The sequence below is a fragment of the Nothoprocta perdicaria genome, unplaced genomic scaffold (assembly GCF_003342845.1).
Source record: "Nothoprocta perdicaria isolate Ctin4 unplaced genomic scaffold, notPer1 scaffold_10, whole genome shotgun sequence".
NCBI classification, from domain to species: Eukaryota; Metazoa; Chordata; class Aves; order Tinamiformes; family Tinamidae; genus Nothoprocta; species Nothoprocta perdicaria.
Window position 1 is genome coordinate 342,864 of NW_020454094.1, and position 9,038 is coordinate 351,901.

Genomic DNA, 9,038 nt, shown 5'->3' on the forward strand with positions numbered 1-9,038 from the left:
AACATTCTGACTCAAAAAAAAAAGGAATGAGGAAGGAATTTCCACTCCTGCTTTCATCACCTTTTCATTACACTTGGTCTGGGGGAAGCCTTCCACCTGTGGGCAGCAACACCACGAAGGGAGGGCTGTAAATGCAGTAGTGGTGGCTCAGTGGTCCCTGGAGCAGCCGGGGACGGAAGGATTTTCTGTTTCCAGCAGCGTTTTTGCTGCCTCGTGGTCTGCAAAGGCRGCAAGAGGGAAAGGTCCCGCCTGCCGCCGGGGTGTGACCTCCTGCTCTGCAGATCTCCCATCCCGCCTGGATGCGACCGGGCRCCCYKTGCTCTGGGTGTCCCTGCTGGAGCAGGGGCTGGAATGGGTGATCTCCAGGGTCCCCTCCAACCTCGGCCATCCCGGGATTCCGGGATGCGGGATGCGGCTCCGCGCATGCGCCCGGCCTGGGCTTTGTCTCCTGAGCGAGGATGAGGTGGGTTCCCTGCGTCCTGTTCACAGGGTTGCTGCTCACAGCTTTGGCTTTAATCTGTACAATTTCTCACACTTATTTTCACAGCAACAAAACCCCCAAATCCCCTCATTTTCCTTTACTCTGACGGTATCTAATTCTAAGCAGGAACGTGGTCCGCTTAGCAGAGCCGGTGCTGTCCGCATCCTTTCCCCAGGAGCGGGTTCCCCTCCCTGCGGGCTGCTTCTGAACGTGGCATTGCCACCCCGACACCCCTGCACCCCACAGCCTCGCGCTCCCTTCCACCCCAAGGAGATAACCCCGAACTCGGGCCTCGGGGGGAGACGGGCCACGATTTGGGGTTGGGATTCCCCCGGCGCTGGAGGTCCCGGGATTCGGGCTGGTTGTGGGAAGGCAGTGGACGTGTGTAGCTTGCTCTGCACCCCATACCTAGATAAAATAAATGGTTTTTTGCTTTCTTTTTTTCCTGCGAGAAAGAAAATAAMTCTAGAAAAAGCAAAGCCACAGACGGAGCCGCTGGCTCAGAGTCCTGTTCCCGCGGCACTTGGTCACTGCGGGAGCTGCGCCGGGAACAGGGATTTTCCACCACTTGTCCATCTCCCTGCCATTACCAGGGTTCGGAGCAACGTTCCAGCCTCCTGCTCTCTCTGCTGCAGCTTTATACTAACAGATAAGTCCGACAAATGATGCTTTTTTGTGTGCCCTTTTTCATATAAAAGCAGGTGTCCAAAGRAGAAGTCACAAATGATTCAGTACCTATTTAAAGGGACTGGGAAGTTCACCCCGGCGAGGGCTCGGAAACCTCTGCTCAAATATGCAAACTGCCAAGTTTTGCAGGCAYTTTGGAGAAGACAATCATAGCGCAAAGCCACGACTTGTAACTCGTTATTCATCTGTTTTCTTTTCGGAGCCTCCGTATCCACTGCAACGAGAACTCCCCAAACAACCCTTAGAGCCGAAGATTTGCTGCTCCCATCTGCAGTGCGGATGGCAGAAACGAGAACTCAGCATCCAGGGTGTTTTGGAAGAAAAGGGGAAACGGGAACAGTGTTCTTGTCTGGGCAAGCTGCTGCTGCTGCCCTTACAGCGGCATCGCTCCCGCTCTGGAACGGCGGCGGGAGGGCAGCTCCAGGACCACGTCAGCCCATGTGAACGCGTCTCCAGGAACATCTCCGTCGCCTCCATCGCAATTCCCTGTGCGGATTACGGGGAGCAAGCGCCTGGCAAAAGGCTGCATTTGCTCCAGGAATGTTTCCTGTCCCTGCTCCGCCGCTGGCTCCGTGCGGGAAGGAAGGAGATGGATCTGGTTGCCCACAAACGTCCCCCAGCTCTGGGGTGACTTGGGCTCTCTCTGAAAGCAAAAATTCCTGCCTCTCACTGCTGACAATCCGTATGGATTTGTTGTCCTCCTGGAGCATTAAATAGGCTGAACGTAAACGAAGGGCTGCAATAAACACTTCTGCTTTTCAGCCCAGCAGGGAGGGGTGGACACCCCACATGCTCACCTGCTGTTTCTTACTGAACCTTTTGGTTAAATAACATGATTTGTGCAGGATAGTTAGTTGCTCTGAGCCTTTAAAGGAGGGATGAGAGATTTGGGAACCACTCGGATTCTTTCTTCCACCTCCTCATGAAGGTTCCCTTGCAAAGGAAAGCCTTGGAAGTGCTTTTTYACTGGATCCAAATAAAGAGGCTAGCCAAGATTTGCATCCCATGGCCGAGTTTTAGGCAGGAATCTCACGGATTGCCCTTTTTGTGCAGCAGACGTGCAGCAAACGTGTGCAGCTCCATCCTTGCTGGAGACCTTCCCGTCCGCCAGGGCAGGTCGTGGTCCTGCAGACCCGGGGGTACCGCGGTCTCCGTGTTTCCAATCATTTTTCCAAGGATAGAAAAACACCCGCTGGCCCAACAAGAAGTTCTGAGCTTACACTCATTTGGATGAGGGTGTTTTTGGTTTTCCTTTGCAAATATTCCCTTGAAGGAGTGTTACAAAGGGCTACAACCAATCTCTACTGCCTCGTTGTGCCTCCAGACCAAAAGGGACATCCCGAGGACCTTTTCCAGCCCTTCTGGTGGCCCTCAGCTCCCGGAGCTCTCCTCCCGGCACCGCTGACCTCCTCCCACCGCCGGCCAAACGCCGGGACCTTCCTGCACCCCGAGGCGAACAGCGGAGCCGGATTCCTCCAAGGAGAGATGCTGGTGCTAAGGACGAGCCCATGGCTTTGTGGTGGATCTGGGGCGCTCGGCCACCAGGCAGCCCCTCTCTTTGCTCACCATTCCTCGCCCTTCTGGGATTCCCTGTTCCCATTCCACCCGCTCATCCCTGCTGAGCTCCAGCAGGGAAGATGCTGGCTTGGAGGCAGGGATGGGGAACGGGACGATGCAGGATGGAGCCTCTGGAGGTCAGTGCAGCTCCAGCGATGGGCGCCGCGCGCGCTCCATCCTCCTGGGATGCAGCCCAGGAGCGCGGGCAGCGCGCGCACCCCGGAGCAGCACCGGGCACCCCTCGGCCAGCACCCTGGAGCTCTTCCCACAGCCCGGGAGCCCGCAGCGCCCCGCAGGAGGCGGGAGACGCGCCGGGATGGAGCAGGAGAAGCGCTCGGATGCGCCCGCGGCTCCAGCTCCTCGCGTAGAGCTCCCCGTGCTGCGCTAGGGTCGCTCGGATCCCCAAGCAGAAACCCCTGGAGAAATGCAAGGCTTTGCACCTGAGAGGTGGACCTCAGAACAGGCGAGAAGCTCCCGTTGAGCCCAGCGGGCGCCGGATTGGGAATGCGTGGGGGTGCCCAGCAGTGCTGGCCTCAACCCATCCCCAAAGAGCCGCATCCCGTGGCCGGCACCATGGGCAGCTTCTCCGCACCTTCCCTTGCCCCTTCCTCTGCTGGCCAAAGTAYAATGCCAACAAAACACAACAGCATCCAGAACATAAAGGCGCTCCTCTTGGATGGTTTATTCCATGAATCCGTGGCTGGACCGGTGGCCAGGATGGGTGCAGTTCCCAGGGTGGGAGCTGGCCTGTTCCATTGGAGCCTCAACACTCCAGTCCTCTCTGGGTATCTGCAAATAGACTCGGCTGCTCTGTGAGCTGAGATGTTGGGACAGAAACGCAAAAAGAAATCGTTCAGCGAAGACCTGCAAGGAAAACATGTTTTACTTGCCAGAGAAGTCAGCTTCCTAATCAAAAAGAGTTTGTTTCCAAGCGGTTTTGCTCTCTGCAAAGTTTAACCACGCTGAATTTGGAGAAGAAAATGCTTTCTGAGGGAGCACTTGAAATACCTCACTTAAAAACAGCAAAATGAAATATTCAGGGTTTCTAATTCTTTCTTCTATTTCTTTTACGCAACAAATAGGATGTTTATTTGACACCCAATATATATGATATTACCCAATATAAAAGATATTTATCAAATTCTTTCCAAATTGATGAAGAACTTCATGCACCTGCATTTTGCAAGGAAAGATTCTTCCACTTTTTTCATCTGTTCATCATGAGATGATAGCTTGACATGAACAAAATACCTTTTTGGGCTGCACTCCTTGTTCTGTGCTCTTGCGCCAGTGTTGTCCATCCCTCCTGCTCTGCCTTCCTGTTTTCCTAAGGCTTACAAGTATTTTGCTTCCCTCAGATCCAGCTAAAACCACCCTGACTGTGTTTCAGAAAGGGCTTTCAACAGCTCCTTGATATCTTTCTGTGCAAAAAAAATGTCATTTCACTCTAGTAAAAGGCTCTTTCGGAAAAACATGACTGAGCTAAGAAGAAATGAAGCCAGAAAATTCTTCAGGTATAGACAAGATAGTTAAGAAAATGCAAACTCACTCCGTGTGGGATTAGGAAGCAATATGCCTTTGCTCGGATGGCTGCAATGCTGGAATATTTGGAGAAAAGGGAAACCAGCCGCAGCAGGAAGAGCCATCAGCAGCGAGGTTGCGCCTATCGCCTTACCCAGTTGCAATGGGGAGATGCTGCTGTTTTGCACCCGTTTCAAAGCCTCTAAAACAGTTTTTGTAGCAAAAAAAGGAAGTAACAGGGCATGTGCTGGTCAGAAATGTTGGGTTTACGATGACATGAGGGCCAACGCAATGCTTCCATAACCTACAACTGCTATTGAAATACCTCCCTAGGGAGCAGGCTGGGGGTGTGTGTGAGGGTGGTGCCCGGCTGCGTTGCGGTGACTCACGCGTTGCCCTCGTTCCCGTGTTTCTGTTCCCGTGGATGTGCGTGCTGCATCCGTGGTCCGCACTGCGGCTGCGGCCGCCACCATCTCCCCCCGGAGCACCCGGCAGCGCCCCGGGACACGGACACGCCGCCGGGCAAAGCCGAGGATGAATTTGGACAGTAGTGAGGAAGGAAACACCTGTCAACAGCTGGTGGACACCAAGGTGCCCATGGGGCCCCTGGTGGCCAAGGAGGCCAGTGGGCTCCTGGCTGCATCGGGAGGACGTTGGCAGCAGGGCAGGGAGGGGATCCTGATCCTGCCCCTCTGCTCAGCGCTGGGGAGGCCAAACCTGGAGCACTGGGGGCAGCTCTGGGCTCCCCGGGACAAGGGGCACGTGGAGCTGCTGGAGAGGGGCCAGGGGCAGTGGGTGCAACCTGATCGAGGTGTCCAAGTACCTGAGGGGAGGATGTAGATGGAGGGAGGAAGGGGCCRAGCTCTTCTCAGTGGTGGCCRRTGCCAGGCCAAGGGGCAGTGGGTGCCAGTTGCAGCGCAGGCAGCTCCATGTGSCCGTGAGGAAGARCTTGTTTGGKGTGAGGGTGCCCAGCCCTGGCCCAGGCTGCCCAGGGAGGCTGCGGAGGCTCCTGCTCTGCAGATCTGCCAACCCGCCGGGATGTGASCGGGTGCCCCGAGCTCTGGGTGTCCCTGCKGGAGCAGGGGCTGCACTGGGGGATCCCTAGAGGTCCCTTCCAACCTCAGCCCTCCTGGGATTCTGGAATTTTATGAAATGGCCCTAGTGCGAGGCTGAGGAATGGGCCATTCCCAGCGCCTTCCCTCTGCAGTTGGRCTGCGGACGGAGATGCAGCCCGGAGAGCTGCGTCCCGAGGACGGAAGGACGCGTTCAATCCAAGCCACGTTGCAGCCTGAGGACAGAATAACGTTTACCACGGTGTAAAAGGGTATAAAATAGATTTCTGATATCCAGCACAGCCCAGAAAATGACCCGTATCCATTAGCTTTTGTACTGGGCGTGCTCAGGAGTCGCTGCACGGCAGAGCCGAGYGCCCCACAGTCACAGGGAATACTATTTCCAAGCACGTGCTAAAACTAGTACGTGTAAACACCTGATCGGAGCGAGGAAGAAGAGAACAGGCAAGTCATTTTGAGGCAGCAAGTTATGTGCRTTGCTGGCTCATTTCAAACTGGAACATTATCCATAAAGCGTGGGTCAGAGGCATGAGAAATATATTTCAGGATGTTCTGGTAGATGATGAACTGCTCACAGGCCCAGCCTCCGTGTCGGACTGCCTCGACACGCAATCACTCTCTGCGCATGGGGCTTAAAACAGAGGTATCGATTGCTGTCTTGGGGCAGAGTTTCGGCCGTGAAGGATTATCCTGACATTAACCTCTGGGAAAAAAATGTCACAAAATAAGGAGCATTTGTCTCTCCCTGCCCACAGYGACCTCTCCCCAAAAGTTTCCAAAAAAGGCAGCATGCGGGAAAACTCCCCAAATCTGCATCCTCTGATGCAATAAAAGCAGTCGAAAAGGATAATTTAGCTCTGCTTCCCTGCACCCGTTCACTAATCCCAGATTATTGTGGAGGGCCGTACCTGTCTTTCCTGGGTATTTACCCGTTCCGCAGGGAGAAGCCTCTCAGCCAAGGAGCGTGCTCCAAGGATGCTGGTGGAGCTTCCCTGGAGTTCCTCCAGCTTCCCTGGAGTTCCTCCACACCTGCAGCTCTGAACAAGTAACGTGGGTCCAAAGAGCTCTCCTGGTGTGGGAAATGCCGTCTTGGACATGCTGGGAAAGCTGAGGATCCGGTCTGGGCATCACCATGGTGGAGCCAGGCTGTGATGGCCTTTGGATGGTGTCAACCTCCTCTGGAGGGTCTGCCCCTTCCTATGGAGCTGTGTCCACGCTGCACAAATGCATCGAGTAGAACCTGGAAACGGCTCGACCTGCTGGGAAGTTGGCCAACAGACCCAAGATGGACTAATTATTCCAGAAGATCTTCCAAGAGGAAGAGGTTCTTCCATGGAGAGGTTCTTCTCCATGCGGAAATTTGTTCCAGATCGCAATGCTTACGTTTTTTTTCCATCCACCTCCAGATGGGAAAAATTCAGGATTTGGGATTTTGAGAGTTCATGCAGGGTAGACACCAAAATAATGATCTGGGAACAATTATTCCAATGCTGATAGATTCCCAACTCCTTGGGGAAATTTCCAAGGGCAAAAAGGCACCAAGATCGTGTGAGTGCTGCCTGGGTCGGTGCAAAATGCCACCCACCTGCTGCCGTCGTGCTCCTCATTGCAGAGCACAGGGCTCCATGAYCCATGTCCAGCGCAAATATAGCATGCAATTTTTTTAATAGGAAAATGGAGTAAAAATGATCATATTATGTAAAGAGCAAAATCAGGTGAAATATGTAAGTAAAAAAAGGGAAGGAAATAAACAGAGGGTTTGGGGACAGACAAAATTTATCACCACATTTAGAATCAGTCAATATTGTCAATGTTTTATATTTCCATGAAAAATAACATTTTTTTCCCCAATATCTCTTCTTCTATGACTATCAAGCAAGCTGTAATTACTGTAATAAATTATGTTGGGTTTGATCCTAGTGTTTGTTCAGTCCTCACAGCTACGCTCCTTCAATTGGAAACTATTTGCTCCCAGCACATAGCAATGTGAAATGTTCACTCGTATGGGGATATCCTATAGATTTTTTATGATGACTACAGTTGGTTGATCAATAAAGGTGAACACATCTTTTTTTTTGGTAAAATTATGGTGTAAAATGCAACTTCTAAAATGATACTGAAATTTTTATTTTCTGCAGGAAACCAGACAGAGTTTGGCATTGGTTTGACACTGACCACAACTTTCTGCCCTTCTAGTTGTCATCAACTTTTGGAGAGATATGTGTTCAGTTTATCAGATTCTTTGGTTATATTTTTGAAAATATGTTTTGCAAAGCATGTATTTTCCTATGCCAAACTGCGTATTCAGAAGGATGGATAAAGTGGGTCCTAGTTCCTTTCACACGAACCAAGGGCTTCAGGGCTGCTGGACAAGAGCATCTTCTGATGGACCTATCACCACGTCGCTCTCCCCATGTCCTTGTGGCACAGCCCACGAAGACTGCACCCTAACCACGACAGCAACCTCAATGGGACAGAACATTTTTCTCTGACAAGGTGTCTAAAGTCATCTGAACTTTACAGAAGTCTAAATGCTCTTTCCAGTTTAATACAATATGGTTTTTCCATAAAAATAGTTGATGATTCACTGCATGTACCTCCTCAAATATCACATAATCATGTAATCAGCGTGGAAGAAATAAGAACATGGGTTGGATTTTGTATTTTGTAGGGGGCATCAGATATAATTTCGGTACTTTATAACTTTCCCCTCCGCTGCAGCAAATTCAGCTGGTCTTCTGAACTTGAGACTAAAGCAGCACTGCTTTACTCCTTCCTGACGTTGGGCTCAGGACTTTTGTGACTGTCTGGAGAACACTAAAGGTCACATTAATAATTGGAAAGTGTACTGTTATTAATTATGGTATCCTCTTGTTGAACAAGGAAAAAGGTCATTTTTTTTCCAGTTAGGGAGAGTTTTAGACTACAGATGGATGAAAAATGGAAGTATTAATATAGAYAAAAAAATAGAAATTCTAAACAGAGTATCTCATACAATTAATTATATGGAAGGCAAGTAAAGAAGTGACTACATGGAGCATATGAAAACTCGGGGAGAGACCGTTTATGGATTAATCACCTGTACTGCAGGGTCGTGTATTTTTGTGGGAAGGACACGGCAGGTCACATTGGCAGGAGACCCACGGGCTTCTTGACCTGCAGCTGAACACCAAGCCCAGAGCATCTTTTGGGTGGCAACCAGTCCTTTCCCCTTGCTCCTCATATTTACTTTTTTTCCCCCATTTATATATATCTTTCATATCTGCAGTTCTCAGGATGACCCCATTTAGTTCCAAAATCCGGGCTGACTGCCTTAGTCTCTTTGGTCCTACGGTCTTACCTTGGTCTCTTCAATCCCAAGGAGTTCTGGCTGGAAAAATATATCAGACTCATTTTGGGAAGTCTCTACCATTCTTTTTCATTATTAACGTCCATGGCGTGCCTGGAAAGAGTCTTCCAAAGGCCCCAAAGGATGGACAATGAATGCAAGTCCTGACACCCTGGTCAGGTTGTGGTTGGTTTATATCCATGCGGGATACCCCTCTTCTGAGGTCTTAACAGCCATGGAAAATCCACGGCAGAGCCCCACAAGAGCCTCCCCACCAGCACCAGCAAAGGCTGCTGCTCGCCACCCACGTTTGAATTCAGACCCTGCATGGTCTAGACTTGCTGCCGCGCTTAGCGCGCTCCTTGGTCCCGCAGCGCTCCCGGCTCCCTTC